The following is a 19,811-nucleotide window of genomic DNA, read 5'->3' on the forward strand; positions in this document are numbered from 1 at the left end:
AAAAATACCTTCCTGGGATTTTCATTAGGTTGCAATGATTTACAGAATAAGTTGTAAAGAATTGATTTCTTAGTAATATTGGGTCTGTCAATTTGAGAACATGGAATATATCTCCATTTATTTAGATCTTCTTTGATTTCTTTCATCAGAGTTTTGTAGTTTTCCACATACAGGTCCTATACTTATTTTATTAGTTTTATACCTAATTATTTCATTTTGGGGGTGCTACTGTAAAAGATACTAATTTTCAATTTTTAATTCCAATTGTTCAATGTTGGTATAAAGGAAAACGCTTCACTTTTTATATTAATCTTGCTATAATCACTTATTATTTCCAGAACATTTTTGGCTATTCTTTAGAATTTTTGATATAGGAAATGTGTCATCTGTGAACAAAAAAAATTTTATTTCTTTCTTTCCAATCTGTATAACTTCTGTTTCCTTCTTAGGGTCTTCTGTGTGTGTGTGTGTGTGTGTGTGTGTGTGTGTGTGTGTGTGTGCATCTTATTCCACTGTTAAGACTTCTAATGTGATGTTGAAAAGAGGATATCCTTGCCTTGTTCCTGATTTTAGAAGGAAAGCACCTCATTTCACTCCATTAAGTTTGGTGTTAACTGTGTGTGTTTTATAGATGTTTTTTTTTTATCAAGATGGGGAAGTTGTCCCTTCTTTCTAGTTTGCTGAGAGTTTTTATCAGGAATGGGTATTGTCAAAAGCTTTTCCTGCATAAATTGATTTGATCGTATGAGTTTTCATTTTTTTAGCCTGTTCGTATGGTGATTTGCATCGATTGTTTTTGAAATGTAAAACCAGCCTTGTATATCTAGAATAAATTCCACTTGGTCATGGTGTATAGTTCTGTTTATACATTCTTGAATTTGATTTGGTAATATTTTGTTGAAGATTTTTACATTGATGTTCATGAAAGATGTTGATCTACAACTTTCTTTTGTTATAATTCTTTGAATTGGGTATTAGGGTAATGTTGGTTTCAGAGAATGAGTTAGAGAGTATTCTCTCTGATTCTATTTTCTGGACGAGATTATGGAGAATTGGTTTCATTTCTTTCGTAAATGTTTGTAGAGTTTACCAGTGAAACCATCTGACCTTGGTGTCATCTTTTATGGAAGGTTATTAATTATTGATTAAAATTCTCTAATAGATATAAACCTATTCAGATTATCCATTTCTCTTTGTATGAGTTTTAGTAGTTTATATCTTTTTAAATAAATTGACCTATTTCCTCAGTCATCAAAGAGAATTATTCATAGTATTCCTTTTTATCCTTTAATGTGCACGAGAGCAGTAGTGATGGCATCATTTCTGATACTGTAATTTGTGTCTTCTCTCTCTTTCTCTCTCTTTTTTTCTTGATTAACCAGGCTAGAGGTTTATCAGTTTTTAGAATCTTTTCAAAGAACCAGCTATTTCTATTGTTTTTTTTTTTTTTTTTTTTGCTTTCAAGTTCTTCAGTTTCTGTTCCTAATTTTATTACTTCTTTTCTTCTGCTTTAAGCTTAAACAGCTCTTCTTTTTCTAATTTTATTGATTTTAGATCTTTCTTCTTTTTTAATATATGCATATATTGCTATAAATTCATCTTACAGTACTGCTTTTACTACATCAAATGATTTTTGATTAGTGTTATTTTCAATTTAATTTAGTTTGAAATATTTTTAAGTGTCTCTTCAGATTAGGGGAGCACTTAAGGTGAGGGCATTCTGAATCAAGGACACAGCCTACCAAGGAGGAGTGAGGAAATATGCCAAGTTCATAGGATGAAGATGAAGTTTGTATTATAGGTACAGAATATGAAGTGGTGTCCAACCAGAGGCAAGGTACGAGGTAGGAAGTCAGAGCCTGAGCGCCCTCACGTGCCATGTGCTCAAGAGTTCAGCTTGTATCTTGGAAGTAATGGAGTAGAAAGCATTCTACCTATTAGTTTTGAATCTAGACACTGTACTTCAATCAGAATGCTATGAATGTTTGCTACCCAGCATCTAATCAGTGTGGCTTACAAGAGCCAGTCTTCACAATACCCTCATGTCAGGGAAGTGTGGAATGCTCGTCCCTCTCATGCTACTGAAGCCTAAACAAAGGAATTAAAAGGAGTCTATTCCTTATGCCCCATATTACACTAGTTCACCCAGCTGTACCCTCTCAGAGTACCCCAGAACTTCTTTTTATATAACACGCATCATAATATTAAACAAATAAATACAATTGCAAGTTAACATCTGCCTCTCCCCTCTGAAGGTTGGGATGAGGGTGCAGTGGATTTCATGACCTTTCATCCCTAGCATTTACAAGGACTGGGCAAAATTCTCACTGCCTGTATTAAATCCATTCCTGCTCAGAATACCTGGAGGGATTTCTCTTTTCCTTAGACAAACCACAACTCTTTTCGTATTTGGTACAGGGATGGATCCAAGAAACAGGACATTTGATGTGGGTTAGATCTGAAAATAGTAATGGTCTCATCTCTGGTGGAAAACTGAATGTTGGAAGTGCTTGGCAAATGTTGGCTGTTTGACAAGGCATTGCAAGACGCACCCAGGGGAGCATTAGGTGGTTTCTAAGCAAGAATAAAAGGGAATAGAGAGAGTCCAGAAATGTGGGACCTTGAGGATCAGAAAAGCTGACTGATTCTAGACTCCAGATGGTAGAAAATAAGAATTAGAAAGCCTTTTGTCTAAATAAACAAGCAAACAAACCTTGCAACAAAGATCAGATTAAAAATGTGGTCTTCCGGGCTTCCCTGGTGGCGCAGTGGTTGAGAGTCCGCCTGCCGATGCAGGGGACGCGGGTTCGTGCCCCGGTCTGGGAAGATCCCACATGCCGCGGAGCAGCTGGGCCCGTGAGCCATGGCCGCTGAGCCTGCACGTCCGGAGCCTGTGCTCCACAACGGGAGAGGCCACAACAGTGGGAGGCCCACGTACTGCAAAAAAAAAAAAAAAAATGTGGTCTTCCCACTTAACCTTGACAACCTCATGTACCATGAAGTTGAGAGAGAAGGGCATAGGGATGGGGAATCAAAGAAATAAAGTAGATTTGAAAAATATATCCAGGAAAGATGTTTGAGTATCATTACTGGCTCTTCGAACTGACTGGAAGCAAAAACATCAGATGTCTACTAAGGTTTGGGGAGGATTGTATTACCAAGGAACCCGTAATTTCAGACTAAAAAGATCCTTGATGTTTTAATACTTAAAACAACACTTTGTCCTCCAACCTTCCGTAAGGAAAGATCAGGCTCCAGAAACTTACAGTTCCCAAGAAGAGCTTCTCCCCAACACACATCAGAAGTGGTCATGGAAGAGAATGAGCAAAGAAAAATCTCCCTTGGGGGTAAATCCTGGACCACTGGGAAAAGTGGACATCATGATTCTGCCCAAAGAGCAGAGCAGAAGTCTAGGGAGCCTCCCCCGTCCTAAAACAAGGAAGCTCACAGTGTCTGCACTACAGGATTCCCACATTGCTATGAATCCGTGACTATTATGTGCCTTCTTTTGTGAACGTGAGACTTTACTGTGGAATTTCTGTTGCTGCTCCACCATCGTACATCAGGAGAAAGAGATAATTTGTAATTTTAGTTTATAAGTCCCAAGATTCCTAATATCCTTTGTGGTCCTCAACACCCTTTCTCTCTTTCCCATTGGCAGGTTAGAGGTTAATACCAGGGTGATCTTGAGAATCATGTGCTTAAAAATGGCAGTATGTCCATCAGCCTGGGCCCCTGAATGACCATGTCGAGCAAAGCCCTCTGTTAACCCACATTGCATGATGATATCATAGGGAAATGCATGTTTAATGTGTCAGTATGCTAAGAGTATGGATTTGTTTGTTGTAACATCTGGAGTTAATTACCCTGACTAGTATATTGAGTGACTATTTTAAGCCACACAATAGCTCGGAAAAAAAACAGGTCCAGAGCCCGGGTCTCCGGATCCCTAGTCCAGTAAGTTTTCTACTTTTGGAATATGTCTTGTGCTGACTCTAAAATGACAAGTCACTCCCCCGAGGCCCTGCCTTTATTCACTAGAATAATGACACGGTCCCATTGTTTTTCCACTGGCCCAGCTTGTCCAGGTTAGCATCGTCTGCTGACCCAGTTTCTCTCCCTCTACTGTGTTGAAGGAGTTTATGAAGGTCTGTAACTACACAATCACCCTCCTCCTTTATGAGCTCAGACAACATTTCCCCCCTTTTATTACATTTACTGTCCCTGCTTGCCGAGGCACTTTTATGACTGTGGGAACGATTGCCTCGCTCTTGAGAAACTCAGGAATATCCCTCAGTGCTTCATATAACTTGTCACAATATTTTTAACAGCAATTCTTCTTGTGTTTTTCTGTGAGAGCCTCTCGCCAGCCTCCCCCTGACAACACTGTGAGGGGCCGGTCTGACAATGGGAGTCATCCTTCTTTGCAGAAGCAGCTATTTTCCAAGGCTCTGCCCACAGCCGGCTTCTCCATTCTTCTAAACCCACTACCCATGGTCTCAGGCTTGAGGTTAGAGTTTGAAGGTTTGGGGTTTTCTTTGCATGGGTAGAGAAAAGAAACAGACCATCCTGAAATTAGAGGCTCAGAGGAGCAAGGGCCAATGTACAGCCTTAGACAAAGGTTACTAGCAACAACATTAAGAGCAAAAATTTGTTTACAAAGCCGTTTCATATGTAATCCATTTGGTACAGCAGTTTGGCTGGGGGGACATTACAATTTAGTACATGGTCTTCGAGATTCAGGTGCTTTTGGCCACCCTGGGAAGATTCTGCCACCCCCATCATCACCCCATTTTATTCAATATATGGATGTCTTTGTCTATCCTTTGTTCTCCCATAATATCCTAAGCTTATCTCTCTTGCAATATTTATCTGTTTTGAGAACAAAACAGCCATTCATCTCTCTGAATCCCGGACACTTTAACTGGTGCCCAGCACACAGTGAGCGATCAATATTCATTAAGCCAACATTGATTGAGCACCTACTCTATGCCAGCACATGTCCTAGGCTCTGGTGATACAAGGGTGACCGATAACATACAAAACACCTGATCTCAGGTTTAATTCAGTCGGGGAGAGAGATAGGAAAAATGATTAAAAAAAAAACAAAAACAAAAAAGAGGAGAATGTTTGGGAGCGAGAGCTGCCAGGGAGACAGTAAAGTGGTCATGGTCAAGAGGTGATTGGGCTGGAGGGGAACCTAGGTGGTCAAGGGGCCTCTTGGAGGGAAGACATGTGAACCGAAACATGAATGAAGAGACAGAGGAGCCAGGAAAAATCTGGGTGAAGAAAAGTCCAGGCAGAGGGCACAGCCAAGTCCTTGCTGTGTTAGAGGAACAGAAGGACAAGAGCGTTGCCAGGTGGGAAAGAGTGAAGGGCAGAGCCCCAGCAGGTGAGGCTAGATGGGCAGCCGGGAGGGGCCCGGGTGGGGATGGTGGATTCACTCTGACAGCAACAGGAGTTACTGGAGGGTCCAAGCAGGGGGCATCATGATTTACTCCATATTTTTAGAAAGATCCCTCCAGACTGCTGGGCAGGGGACAGATGGCAGTCTGAGTGGCTGTAGGGACCTTAGGGAGGAGTTGGCTGCTCCCAGTAGGGGCTGAGGTTTGGACAAAGGCATACGGTGGGGCTGGATGTACTTTCAAAGGTAGCGCTGAAAGGAGCACAGTTTACCCGTTGAGGCGGAGATAATCCAACCCGTAAATACAGTGTGACATTTTTAAAGCATCTGCTACGTACAAAGTGCTTTCCATTTGTTATCTCATCCCTGCATTCATAAAACATGTATGGACCTATCCCATAGGCCAGGAACTACGAAGTAGAAAGTATCTTTGTTTCTATACTTGGGAAACTCGATGACAGGAAGATAAAGCCAAGGTCTCAGACGGGGGACAGGATACAAGTCTAACTCCAATGTCTGTGCCACTTTTATTACACTCAACTGTGTTCCCTCCCACGGGTTTCAGGGAGGGCAAGATTTCCCAGGGCTTTATCTCTCCTTCAAAATACCGGAACTACAAAAAATAATCACATCTGACATTTCTTGAACACTTACTATGTCCTGGGCACTGTGCCCAGAGAATGATGGACATTATCTCATTTAACTCTTGATAACCCTGTGAGGTAGAGGATGGGACTGAGGCTCAGGGAGCTGATTAGCCCAAATTATGTGAATAATATAGAATGTTTGCAAGAATTAGTAAGTAGTAGAGCCAGGCTTTAAGACCCAGCTCTTTTGGACTCTTTACCACCATGGTTTTCTGTCTCCAGTAATACACAAAGAACGTCTGCACTGTTCTTCACAGTTCACAGAGCTCCTTCTGAAGTCACATCAGCTCCTGTAGGATTTGGACTGTGGGCCAGTGCAGGCTTAGGCAACCGAATGGCCCGACACACAAGGAGGCCCCATGCAGATGTGATGTCCGCTGAGACCCTCTCCGGTTCAGCCACCTTGCTTTCCGGAAAGAAAGTAGCAGCACGGCATTTCCCATGTGGGTCAACTCCCAATAAGCACATCAAAGCCCTGAAAATGTATCCCAGACATCTTTTCAGACTGACATAGGAGAACCACCCCCAAAATGTTATTGAAAACGTTGCCAATAAAAGTGATGAACCACTTTTGCAAGTGACCCAAGACTAAAACTTTTTTTCTTCTTTGCCTCGAAAGGCATCCCCTTCATCTGTCTTAAATTGTAATCAGATACAACCTTGATAGAATGAAAGCAGAGGTCACACTGAACAAACTGGCACTTTACGTGCTCTGAAAAAGGCTCCTTTGTAACAGGGAAATTATAGCATTTCTATAGAGGGATTTTTCTTAAAAGGACAGGCTGCTTTGTTCAAATGGTGCTGATTTCAGCGCTCTGAGGAGAGGGCGCTTTCAGACTGTCGGCCTGCTGAAATGTGTGGGGTTCCTTTTGTTTGTAGAAACCTGCATATATTACAGGGAATATATTCAAATAGAAATTGTAAACCGTTTCTAGGCAATATTTTGCTCGTCCAGAGACATCAGACAAAATGCAAAATGGTCTCCCCTTTACATCTTGCTTATCTGTAGTATCAGATGTCGTATGAGCAGAGGTAGAATATGGTTCCTGGATCTCTGTGGGACCTGAGTTATACATTTTGTCCACACACGTGCTGCTTCTCTTGGGAGGGGAGCTGACATTTGCAAGCAGTGGTATTCCAGATCACAGAATTTGACTTGCATTTAAAAGGGAAAACAGCAACAAAACAAAACTCTTGAGGTTAGGTAATGTACAAGAAGAAAGGAAATATAACTTGGACCCACTGCACCCTGCAATCTGAGGGAGCGAGGCCAAACTTTGGGAAATCATATTGCAAAGCAGAGTGTGAAAGTCTGAAATGTGTTTGAACTAAAAAACAAGGTTTTGTGTCAATTGAAATGCCAGACATGTCATGTCTCAACATGTAACATTATCAGAAATTAAGCAAAGTGTTTCATTTTCCCGGTGTCAATTTTAACACTTAACAATATTTTTGGCATTGTAATTACTGTTTTCATTCCATTAGGTCTTCTGTGAGTAGGAATGTTTTGTCTGCAACTCTAATAATCATTTATACTTTGTATGAGCAGATGTATTGCTTCATTAAATCTGATTGTTTATAGCTAATCATAAAAGTTTTACCAAGCCTACTAAACCCCATATTTGGGTTTTAAGTGTTTGTTTCTCACCCCGTTAATTATGTCATGAATGAAATCAGTATTGTCATTTTTCATGAAACAGCTATATTTGTGTTGGGGTGAAATGAGACTTCTAAATTTCATTTCCTAGGTAATAAAAAGAAGGAATTCCAGTGTGATACTCTTTAATTTCATGCACAATGAGTGCTTTTTAATCTAAGTCTGGGCAGGAAGGGGTTGCCTTTCCCCTGGCATCATGAGGCCATTGTATTATTTCCCAAGGAATAAGGTATAGGTTTCATTAATAGGAGAGCTATGAATGTCTTGTGTGGTCTAGACCATAAATAAGTAGAAAAGGATCAATCCTAGAGGTAGCGGGATGAACTTGATTTTAGATATAGCAGGAGAGACCTGGCCAAGAGAAAGAAGACCCTGTAATGCATCCATTTCACAACCCAGTCTGGGTTTGCGTGACTTGTAAACTTTCATTATGTGCAGCCACTGAGATTCCAAGGTTTATGCATTACTATCACAGAGCCTAACCCGTTCTTTTTTTTTTAATTAAAAAAATTTTTTTTAATTAAAAATTTTTTATTGAAGTATAGTTGATTTATAATACAATGTGTTAGTTTCAGGTGTACACAAAGTGATACAGTTATATATATGTGTGTATATATATATAAAATGATATTTATATATTGTTATATATTCTTTTTCAGATTCTTTCCCATTATAGGTTATTACAAGATATTGAATATAGTTCCCTGTGCTATACAGTAAGTTCTTGTTATTTATCTATTTTGTATATAGTAGTGTGTATCTGTTAATCTCAAACTCCTAATTTATCCCTCCCCCGCCCCTTTTCCCTTTGGTAACTATAGTTTATTTTCTAAGTCTGTGAGCCTATTTCTGGTTTGTAAATAAGTTCATTTGTATCACTTTTTTTAGATTCCACATATAAGTGATATCATATGATATTTGTCTGACTTACTTCACTTAATATGATAATCTTTAGCTCCATCCATGTTGCTGCAAATGGCATTATTTCATTCCTTTTTGTGGCTGAGTAATATTCCATTGTATAGATGTACCACACCTTCTTTATCCATTCATCTGTCGATGGACATTTAAGTTGCTTCCATGTCTTGGCTATTGTCAATAGTGCTGTTATGAACACAGGGGTGCATGTATCTTTTTGAACTAGAGTTTTCTCCAGAATATGCCCAGGTGGGGTTGCTGGATCATATGGGAGCTCTATTTTTAGTTTTTGTTTGTTTGTTTGTTTTTTGCGGTACGCGCGGGCCTCTCACTGTTGTGGCCTCTCCCGTTGCGGAGCACAGGCTCCTGAAGCGCAGGCTCGGCGGCCGTGGCTCACGGACGCAGCCGCTCCGCGGCATGTGGGATCCTCCCGGACCGGGGCACGAACCCGTGTCCCCTGCATCAGCAGGCGGACTCTCAACCACTGCGCCACCAGGGAAGCCCCTATTTTTAGTTTTTTGATGAACCTCCATACCGTGCTCTACAGCAGCTGCACACATTTACATTCCCACCAGCAGTGTAGGAGGGTTCACTTTTCTCCACACCGTCTCCAGCATTTATTACTTGTAGACTGTTTGATGATCGCCATTCTGACCGGTGTGAGGTCATACCTCATTGTAGTTTTGATCTGAGCCTCTAACCAATAGATACTCACTTCTCAGGCTGTCATGAGGATCGAATGATGTTCACGCAGGGTGCCTAGGGCAGTGCCTAACTTCTTGCCTGTGATCAGTAACCGGTGCGCCTCCCTCACCCAAGCTGTACCCACTGGTTCATCAGCATAGGTGTGAAGAGGCTCACCTCTCACCCCAGTGGCATGTTGTTCCTGCCTCACCTCTCTGAATGTCCTGACAGCCTAGGAATGTTATAGAGCCTACGGAGGCATGTGCAAATGCCACTGCCAGATTTATAGAGTTGATAATAGAGCTCTTGGGCTAACAAAGGCAGTGCTGGAGTCAAAGGTTGCAGAGCATTTTGATGCAAATGTATGAAGAGGTGTTTTGTCTCCTAGTCAAGCCTTCCTTGGCTGAGATGATAAACACCTGAGGCAACCTGGTCCTGTCCTAGGGCTGTTTATCAGTTATGGCATCCAGTGGAGAGACAGCCAGCTGGGTCCTACCAGGCCACTTGCTGGAACTCGGGAAATACCTTGGGGGGAAACAAATTCTTCCTGGAAGGAACTCATCCCATTTGTTCCCTTCTGGACGCTAGGGAAGGGTGCCAGGCTGAAGTCCCTTGTCTGCCCCAAACTAGCTGTGTGCTCTGGGAGTGTTCTGCTCACACGAGGACTTCCTTTCTTCCTCTGATGCACTGGGTGAATCAGAATAGAGCAGAGCTTTGCACATTTCCTGCAGCAACAGCAGAACCTTATGCAGAAATCCAACACAAAGAGCATTAAAGTAACAGTGTTTAGGTTGAAATAGGAACAAGGGCTGAGAGACACTCCACGGCCACCCCTCCCGGCAGCTCTGCAGCATCCTGCGCTCTGCAGGAGAAGGTTTGAAAACTTCAGGCACAGACCATCTTTCAGGTCCCTCTGAGCTCTGATATTCCGTGACTCTCCAGTTTCTATAATGTGAGACTCCCCCCATAGTGGGACCCCAAGCTGCCTACTTTCATGGTTCTTGCTTCCCAAAGGTCAGTTTTTCTCAAATCTAAAGATGGGATTCTTTCCTTTGAAGGGACTGGAAAGATGGTCTTTAACAACTCAAGACCATCTCCTGTTCCCGAGTTCCTACCTCTCTCCCTCTTCCACTCTGGAGAGACAATGAAGATTATAATATGAACAATCTCCCGTGGTTTTATAGTACTTGTAGTTTACACAAGTCATTGTAAAACCTTTATTTGGTTTAAGAATATGGAAAAGGATGAGAGAAGATCAGGCCACCCCCCTTCCCCTAGAAGAGGGTCCACAGATACAGCTCACAGAATGCCCCGGGGGCTCTGTGAGGGGTGGGGATGCTGGCCAGGTCCCATCATTAACCTTCCTCTTTGAAGCCCTCTTGACTGCATCTCTACTTCCTTCTTGCTACCGAAGGTCTGACTTTCCTCTTTCTGGATATCGCTTTCGGTTGCAGTCTCCTTGACTCTCACTTCCAGCTCTGCTCTGGACACTGGCTCTGGTCTCGATGGCGTTAGTCCTCACTCCTACGGAAAGCAGCCCGAATCTAGTGCCCTGGTCCTCTAGAGAGTAGGAGACCCCTCCCCAAAGTCATTCTGGGCACCATGTATGTTGGATTCTGCTACCTCTTTACAGGCACAGCCTAAGTGCCCTCCCCTACCCGCCCTGCATCTATCCTACTTGGAGCCCTCCCAGCTACGGAGGCTCTGTCCCATCCTTCCTTTCCAGTAAGACATGCAATATCATCTTCACAACTATGACCTTAATTTCTGTGTGGCTTTTCTCATTCTCCACCCCTGAAATAAGCCTTTGAAAGTGTCAGATAACCCCCTCCAATTTCAGCTGTGACACCTGCAGGTGAAGCTCTCACCTGGTTCTGCCTGTTTCTGTCAAGAAGAAAGTAGGAGAAAAGAAGGAAGGGGAGAGGGTAAAAAGGTGGTTTGCCAGTGCCCTTTAGCTTCGAGATGTGGATTTTATTTATTCCTCTTCTCTTGAAAGGAAAATGGACACTATGAAGAGGACAGATAAAACAATAGGACCGCTAATATGAGTAGTACAGCTGCCCCTTGAACAACACGGGTTTGAACTGTGTGGGTCTACTTACATGAGGATTGTTTTCAGTGGTAAATCCTCTAGTGCTAAAGGGTCCGCGGTTGGTTGAATCCGCAGATATGGAACTGCTGGATACAGCAGCAGGCCAGCTGTAAATTACATGCAAAATTTAGACTGTACAGAGGGTCAGCCACTAATGCCCCACTGTTCAAGGGTCAGCTGTGTATTCTGTGCCAGGAGTTGTTCTAGTCCCACGTTACCTATTTGATCCTCACAGCGCTGTGAGCAGGCAGCCTCGTTGTCCCCGCCTTCTTTTCCCAAAGTAATGTAGCGGATCTAGTGTCGGACGAATATGAATTCCAGTGCAGCTTTGCCACTTTTTGGCTTTTCAACCTTGGAAAAGTCACTTCATTTCTCTGAGCCCCAACCTACCCTACGTGCAATGGAAATGGTAATGCTTCGTGTCTCACAGGATAATTGCAAGGATTAAAGGAGATTTTCATCTTAATGTTTAGCACAGTACAGGACATAATCAATACATATTGGTACTTTTCTTCATTCATAAACGTACTCAATTCTTGAGCATTACAGAAATTAAGAGACCTTAGTGACAAGGGTAAAATCATAAGTTAAATGGATCTCAAGCCATATGGATCCAATTCATTCATTCATTCAACAAATGCTTCTGAGCAACAGCTGTGGGTCAGGGACTGTGCTAGGACACAGGGAATACAGTGATGAACAAGACAGGCAAGTCTCTTCTTTTATGGAGCTTATATTCTAGTGAGAAAAGCTGACAATAAACAAACAAGTCATGTTAAGTATCTTGAAGTAGATACAATAGGGACAATTTTATGTATCTCCATAAGTCAATACACATAAGTGCATGTTTATACGTTCACACATGGGCACACACATGACACACACATACATATGCACACAGATGACATACGTGCAGGCACCAGTCACATGCAGCCTCACAAACTCTCACACATGCTGCTTCATGTGTATGTTTTTTTAATGCTTCCTTTTACACCATCTTTACACTGAGCCAGAGGAATCCACTGCTTTCGGGAGGGTTAGGAGACTGAAAGCAGGAACGCTGAGAAGGATTCCATATGGAACTTTTGATTTCCAAAATAGTCACCCCAAACATAAAGAGACTGGAGATGTCGGGCAAGGCAAGTTCCCACCTGAGAAGGGGAGGAAGTGGACTACTCTTCATAGCAGGAGGAAGCAAAGAGACCTGGAGGGTTCCCATCCAGGCTGGAGATGCTGCCTTCGCCTCTGAGAAGCACCTTCCCCACACAGAGCCTTGAGTCAGCAGCAAGATGGCGCAATGCAATAGAACCCCATGTGAGTGACAGCGGGTGTGACAATGTCCAGCTAGTGCCCCTCTTCTCCACCTTCTCTCGCATGTTCATGGTGAAGAGGAGCCAGTAGAGCAGCAGGAGCAGGGGGAGGCTCATTGATGGATGGCCCCAAGGTGGTGCTGCCAGCCCCCATCCTTAGGCAGTCCAGAAGTTCCCAAGTACACTGGGGGAGGGGCTGGTCCCGGAGTGGACAGTGGACCCACAGAGGTTTGAAGCTGGAGAAAGAGTCCACAGAGAGCTGCATCACCGTAGCTAGAGTGAAATGGCAGGGATTTTAGCAGCTTGTCCCACCTGACATCCAAAAGAACCAGACAGGATTAGGCATACCTCAGAGGACACTAGCACGCACACTGGTGACCCAGTATTAGACCAAACTGGCCACACTACAGTGGAAACATCAGGAGATGAAGCACACAGAGACCACCTTCTCCCAGTTCTGGCAAAAGCATCCCTGAGTACCTAGACAGTACCTGGGAAAATGGATGGAGAGAGGAGAACAATGGAAAGGGGAAGGGGATCGTTCTGAGAGAGAGTTTGGACTTAGAATGGATGGAGCATTTTCCCAAAAGAGGCTGAACTTACCTGAAATAAGCTGTTTTAGAACGGAGGAGGGTGAGTTTATATTCTCCCCATCACCTACAACCGTTACTGGTTCCAACAGCCGAATAAGGAGGACTCTAGGGAAGACTGAGATCTCCTACAGAGAAAAAAATTAAGCTATTGTTTTGCATTTCTGAGTTGTAGTGTGTAAATTTCAACTCCCGTACGTAAACAACAGCAAGAGCGAGACGCTAAGCAAGAGGATTGTGGGAAAGGGAGATTGACATTCTTAGCTAGTGTGGTCAGGGCAGGTCTTACTGAGATGGTGACATTTAAGCGATGACCTAAAGAAGGAGACAGACACACAAAGAACCTAGAAAAAAAAAGGATTCCTGGCAAAGAGAACAACATATAGAATGGCCCTAGGGTGGCAAAGAGCTTGGCATGAGCCAAGGAGATGGAAGGAGGAGGGTGACCTGACGTGGGATTGGAAATGTAAACAAGGAGTGGATCATTAAGTTCGCATTGACTACAGTGGAAAATATTGAAGGGCTTTCAGTAGGGCAACGATAGGATCCAATTTGTATATTTTTATTTTTATATATATATTTTTGCGGTATGCAGGCCTCTCACTGCCGTGGCCTCTCCCGTTGCGGAGCACAGGCTCCGGACGCGCAGGCTCAGTGGCCATGGCTCACGGACCCAGCCGCTCCGCGGCACGTGGGATCCTCCTGGACTGGGGCACGAACCCGTGTCCCCCGCACTGGCAGGAAGACTCTCAACCACTGTGCCACCAGGGAAGCCCCAATTTGTATATTTTTAAAAGATCCCTCTGGTGATGCATGGATAGTATAACAGAGGAACTTTGAGCAGAGGGTCTTTTGGGAAGCTCTGGACATACCCCATGCAAGAGATGATGGTGGCTTTGACTAGGGCAGCAGGAGAGAGGGAGAGACATGGATGGATTCACAAATATTGTGGAGGGAAACTCAGCCAGATTTGCCCATTGCTGGTGAATTGGGTGTGAGGTAAGGGAGAAGGAGAGATGCAGAAGGATGGCCAAGTTTTTGGCTTAAACTGCTGGGTAGAAGCGGCTGTCGTTTATTGAGATGGTGAACACTGGCTGTGGAGATGTTAAAAATCTTGCAGCAAATTGTTACCTCCCTGCCATCAAGAGGTAGGTCCTGGCTCCTCTCCCCTCAAATCTGGTGACTGCATTGACCAATAGAGTACGGCATAAGTGACTATGATGTCCAAGATCGGGTCATAAAAGACCAGGAAGTGTCCCTCTTCTTAACTGGAGCATATGCACACTCTCGGGTCCCTAGGTTGTCACTGTCCCACTTATTTTGGCTGTAAAACAAGTTACACAAAATTTTCATGTTGTCAAGCAGCCACATACTATGCTCACGGATTCTGAAGGTCAGAAATTCATACAGGACACAGTGAAGAATGCTTGTCTCCACTCAGCCATGCTGGTGGCTTGAAGGCTGGGGGCTGGAGTGATCTGAAGGATCTCTCACTCATAGTGCTGGTGCCTGAGCTGGGAAAACTTGAACAGCTGGGGACAAGAGCAGCCTGGGCCCTTTGGGCATCTCTAACTCTGTGTAGTCTCTCCACCTGTTCCCTCCAGCATGGCAGCTTCCAGGTTGCCTAGCCTGTATGTATCTGCCCAGTACTGCAAGGCCCTGCCTAAGACAGTGAGCAAGATGGAAACTTTATCACCTTTTCTAACCTATCCCTGAATGTCACACAGCATCACTTCTGTTCACTAGAAGCAAGGCACTAAGACCAGCCTATATTCAAGGAGAGGTAATTAGACTCCGTGTTTTGCATGTAGGAAGTACACAGTTTCAGCCATGTAAGAAGTTTGACTACCTAAGACCACCCGGCTGGCTCCATAGGCCATATATGGAAACTTCAGTTGAAAGTCCAGTTAAATCCAGCCTTCCCACTATGCCCATCGAGCACTGGACGTGTGAGTGGACCCTCCAGAACCGCCCATCTGCCAACTGAAAATCCCCTAGTGACCTCTGTCAAAGCCACGTGGAAGAGAAGAATCACTCAGCTGAGTCCTGCCCAAATTCCTGAGCCGCACATTGATAAGATAGAACAAAATGATACTTGTTTTAAGGCACCAGGTTTCGGGGTGGTTTGTTACGCAGCAGTACATAACCATAGCACTGTGGGGGGATCTAGTTTTGGACTTGGAGGATGGATGGGGGGAGAGAATCAAGAATTTACTTGTAAACTCTTTTGCTTGGGGTTAGTGTCCTGAACAAGGCGGTCAGAGAAGTGAATCTGGAGCTGCAGGGGAGGCTTCGAGGTGCCAGGGCCTCGTCAGTGTCGGGGCAGTTGTGAGTGGTGGGGAAGCACCGCCTGGCACACTCAGACTGCTCCTGGATACACTTCGTTCATTCATTCCTTCATTCACTCATTCACCGTGCAGACCCAGGCAAGGTATTTAAACTCTCTGAGCCTCACTTTCCTCATTTAGAAAGTGGAGAGTTCTTGAGGACATGTGACCCAGTATTCCCAGTACAAAGGCACTCAGCGGAGCCTCTGTACCTCCGTCTTTCCTGTAAGACTAAAGAAATAGTATAAACTGAGGCCTTAGGTGAGGATGGAAACCCTCACATCCCAGTGTGACCTTAATGATGTAGAAAAGATGGCTATTTACATTATAACTGTTCTTGAGAAGAACAATGTCCTACAATAAAATGTCAAGTCTAAATAAAATGTAAAATATCGAGGTCTCAGGTGACTTCCTCAGCCCCCTCCTCCTGTCTTACATGAACCTTCAAGAATCCCGGTTTGATTTTTTTTTTTACTCAAAATATCTGAAAAATAAAATCCTTTTTTTCTTTTTTGCTCCTGAACCATATTCACATCCCTCCCTACCCATCAGGACTTTTTTTTTCAGCTGCAACTGATAAATCTGAAAAGCTCTCCCTTCCCACCGGAGACTTTGTTTAGGAATAAGAAGGAACGAGGGTCTTGCTGTGACCTCCTTCTGCCTCTGTCTTCCTTTCTCTCATGCAGGTGACATAGAAAGAGAAGAAGGAAAATTACACATCAGGAAAGGCCCCGAATGTAAGACAGCAAACAGACACAGTGAAATCTAAACCAGGGTCAGTGACCTTCTTTCCAAGTTGGATCCTCAATGGGAGGGTGAGAACGGAGGGGCTGCTTTATGGAAATCTGCTGAGGCCCCCCGGGGAGCAGCGAATGTGCCGTCATCACCCCCTCCCTCCCCGTCAGCACCCCACCTTCACGCCCTGCCCGGACACAGTTCTCTTACAGAAAAGTAGGATAATAAGGCCATAATGTTGTTTTCCAGAGGTAAGTGAAAACACCTTAAATGTGTTACTGGTATTTGGGGGAAAGGGAGATTAGGCTGGGGGTGGTGCCCGGGAAGGGTGGTGGGTACGCTAATTGAACCTCGGGATTAAACTCTCCGGGCCCTAACGCTGCCTGCCCCCTGGCAGAAACATCACAGAGGTCTCAGAAGCGGCTTTGAGGCTTTTCCGGGGCTCGGAGATGATCCTTTGGAGCCCAGGTACGATGATACCTGAGTTTGTCCCGGCCTCACAGTAATGGGGCCACTGGGAGTCTTTCTTCTACAGAAGAGAAAGGTGGGGCTGGCAGGCAGCAGGGGCGAGGCGGGTGCAGCAGGCAGCCGGGCAGCCGCAGGAGGCTCTGGCCGGCGCTGGGCGAGCCAGGTCTGAACCTCAGAGAGGGCTGCTCGCAAATGAGCTCAGCCCTGGCGTGTTGCCTTCACCCGACAGCCGCTGGCTGTTAGGGGCATTTTGAAGTCAGACAAATATATCTCCCAGCGGCCTGGAACGGAGCGGGAAGAGGCACAGAGAGTGGGATGACAAAGCACAGAGTCGAAAGCTGCTCCTGCTGGTTTTGGCAAAAGGGAGGGTGGGGAGAGGTAGGGAAGAGCCCACCCTGAGCTTTACAGGTGCTGTCGGGGAGCACAGCCGTCCTGCACCGCTGTTCGCCCGGACAGGGAGCTCAGGGTTGGAAGGGACCTTGGTACCAGCCGGTGCAAGGATGCTGCCGCCGGGGCCAGTGCAAGACGGTGGAATCCAGCGCATCCCATCTCTGCTGCAACTCCTTCACACACCCCATCTTTCCCAGGCTCCGAAGGAATTTATCCTCCTCATGCAGCCCTTCAGACAGATGAAGGCAGTGTCTGAAACCTCCCCCTACTCTCCCCCTCCCCCAGACCTTCCATCTTCTTCATGATGACCGCCATGTCGTAGTGACTGTCATGTGGCACCATGACTGGTGAGCTCCTGGGGAAGGAATGTGGTTTGCCTTGTGTTTATGAGGGAAGCATCTCATCCTGGAAGTCCAGCTTCCCTCTGGCTCTGAACTTTAGGCAAGTTTCTCCCCATCTTTGAACCTTAGTCACCCAGCTGTCAAATGAGGGGATGGACTGGGTGACCCTCAAGTGCCCCTTGCACCTCCCATGCCCAGTGGCCCTCTACCCTGGCCACGCTACCAGAAACCGGACACTGGGCTGATGGGTTCGACCCCCTGTGGCTCCCCCGATGCCTCTGGGGTTGGTGTTGAAGCAAGTTAAAATGATTAGAGGGGCTCAGAGCACACGGGATAGGAGACAGGAAGTTAACACCCCGGGAACCAAAGGCTCTGGAGACAGAGTTGGATCTGTATTGGTTTCCTGTGGTTGCTTGAACAAATGACCACAAATGTATTGGCTTAAAGCAACACAAATTTATTATCTTACGATTCTGGAGGGTTGGAAGTCTGAAATAGGTCTCACTGGCCTAAAATCAAGGTGTTGGCAAGGCTGCGTTCCTTCTAGAAGCTCTGAGGGAGAATCCGCCGTTTGCTTGCCTTTCCAGCTTCTAGAGGCTTCTGCATTCCTTGCCTTGGAACTGCTTCCCTCATCTTCAGATCCGGCAAGTAGCAGCTCCCAGTCCCTTCCTGACCCTGAGGATCACCCTTGAGCCTTGCTTTTCCACTTTAAAGGACCCTTGTGATTGCATCGGGCCCACCCACACAGTCCAGGATAATGTCCTTATTTTAAGGTGAGCTGATTAGCGATCTTAATGCTGTCTTAACAGCCTCTCGCTGTATCACACCTGTATCCACAGATTCTGGGGGACTAGGACATGTGCATCTTTGAGATGCCATTCTTTTACCTTCCATGAGATCCACATCCCAGCTCATAAAAAAGCCAAGAAACTGCCCAGGCCTGTAGGCTGGTCTGTGGCCACTGACCCCATAAATAGGATGTGGTCTCCGGCTGCGCGTTCCCATAGCCCCTCCCTTGTCCACCAGGGATCACTATGCACAATTTATTATAACTACTTTTTTTTAATAGATCTTTATTGGAGTATAATTGCTTCACAATACTGTGTTAGTTTCTGTTGCACAGCCAAGCAGATCAGCCATATGCATACACGTGTCCCCATATCCCCTCCCTCTTGAGCCTCCCTCCCACCCCCCCATCCATCCCACCCCTCTGGGTCATCACAAAGCACCAAGCCGATCTCCCTGTGCTGTGCTGCCGCTTCCCACCAGCCAACTGTTTTACATTCAGTAGTGTATATATGTTGATGCTACTCTCACTTCACCCCAGCTTCGCCCTCCCACCCCATGTCCTCAAGTCCGTTCTCTATGTCTGCCTCTTTATTCCCGCCCTGCAAGTAGGTTCATCAGTACCATTTTTTTTTTTTAGATTCCATGTATATGCATTAGCCTACGGTATTTGTTTTTCTCTTTCTGACACTCTGTATGACAGACTCTAGGTCCACATATAACTACTGTTTAAAAGCTTCCTCCTTAGATTATAACCTCCATGCGTTGGAAACAGGGTCTGTCTTGTTCAGTCTTTTACCCTAAGCAGATAGTGTATTAGTCAGCATTTAATGTGTTAACAAACACCGGCCAAACCTCAGTGAGTTACATTGTTTTATTCAATGCTGCAGATTGAATTCAGGTCTGTCCCATGTGTTTTCACATTCAAAGACCCAGACAAAGCAAAAAAGCAAATAATTGACAATAATAATACATTCTGCCCCCTTAGGATCTGACAAAAATATTACCTGCCGGATAGATGAATGAATAGATGAGCTGCCATCTGTAAAAAGAGGGGAGAATCGGGAATGATTGGCCCATTCCTGTATATGACCATTTCTTTTAATTTTTTAACAAGTTTGCCAGGAGGTCTTGTAATTTCTGTCTTCAGACGAAACACCATCATGCTGGAATAAGAATTAAATCTGGTTCTCTCTGGCCCTAACGTCCATGCCCTTCATCTGACCTGTTTTTCCTTGAAGAATTACTTGGAGGATAAGGCGTGCTAAAATGTTGTCTTAAAGGAACGAAGTTTGGTGAATATGAATATGTACTGCGGAAGCAATAAGGAGCTGATTCCTTAACCCTTTCGAGTCCTGTTTTACGAACATAAGCAATGCTCAGAGAAAGAGCCCGCATCTGGGTTTCTCATCCATTCAGATCCTTTCCCACTATGTCTCTCTAGGCCAAGGCTTGACATGTA

The 19,811-nt window shown here is 44.8% G+C and overlaps 1 long non-coding RNA gene across 1 annotated transcript; it reads left to right on the top strand.

The window, feature by feature from the left end:
- The first annotated feature begins 8,375 nt into the window (after positions 1 to 8,375).
- On the top strand, positions 8,376 to 18,660 carry LOC113633867 (uncharacterized). Its single transcript, XR_003438396.1, has 3 exons — positions 8,376 to 8,424; positions 16,316 to 17,569; positions 18,151 to 18,660. It is a non-coding gene; the product is annotated as an uncharacterized LOC113633867 (long non-coding RNA).
- Positions 18,661 to 19,811: the final 1,151 nt, after the last annotated feature.

This window comes from Aethalodelphis obliquidens, unplaced genomic scaffold (assembly GCF_003676395.1).
Source record: "Aethalodelphis obliquidens isolate GAN/ISIS:26980383/991018 unplaced genomic scaffold, ASM367639v1 scaffold41, whole genome shotgun sequence".
NCBI classification, from domain to species: Eukaryota; Metazoa; Chordata; class Mammalia; order Artiodactyla; family Delphinidae; genus Aethalodelphis; species Aethalodelphis obliquidens.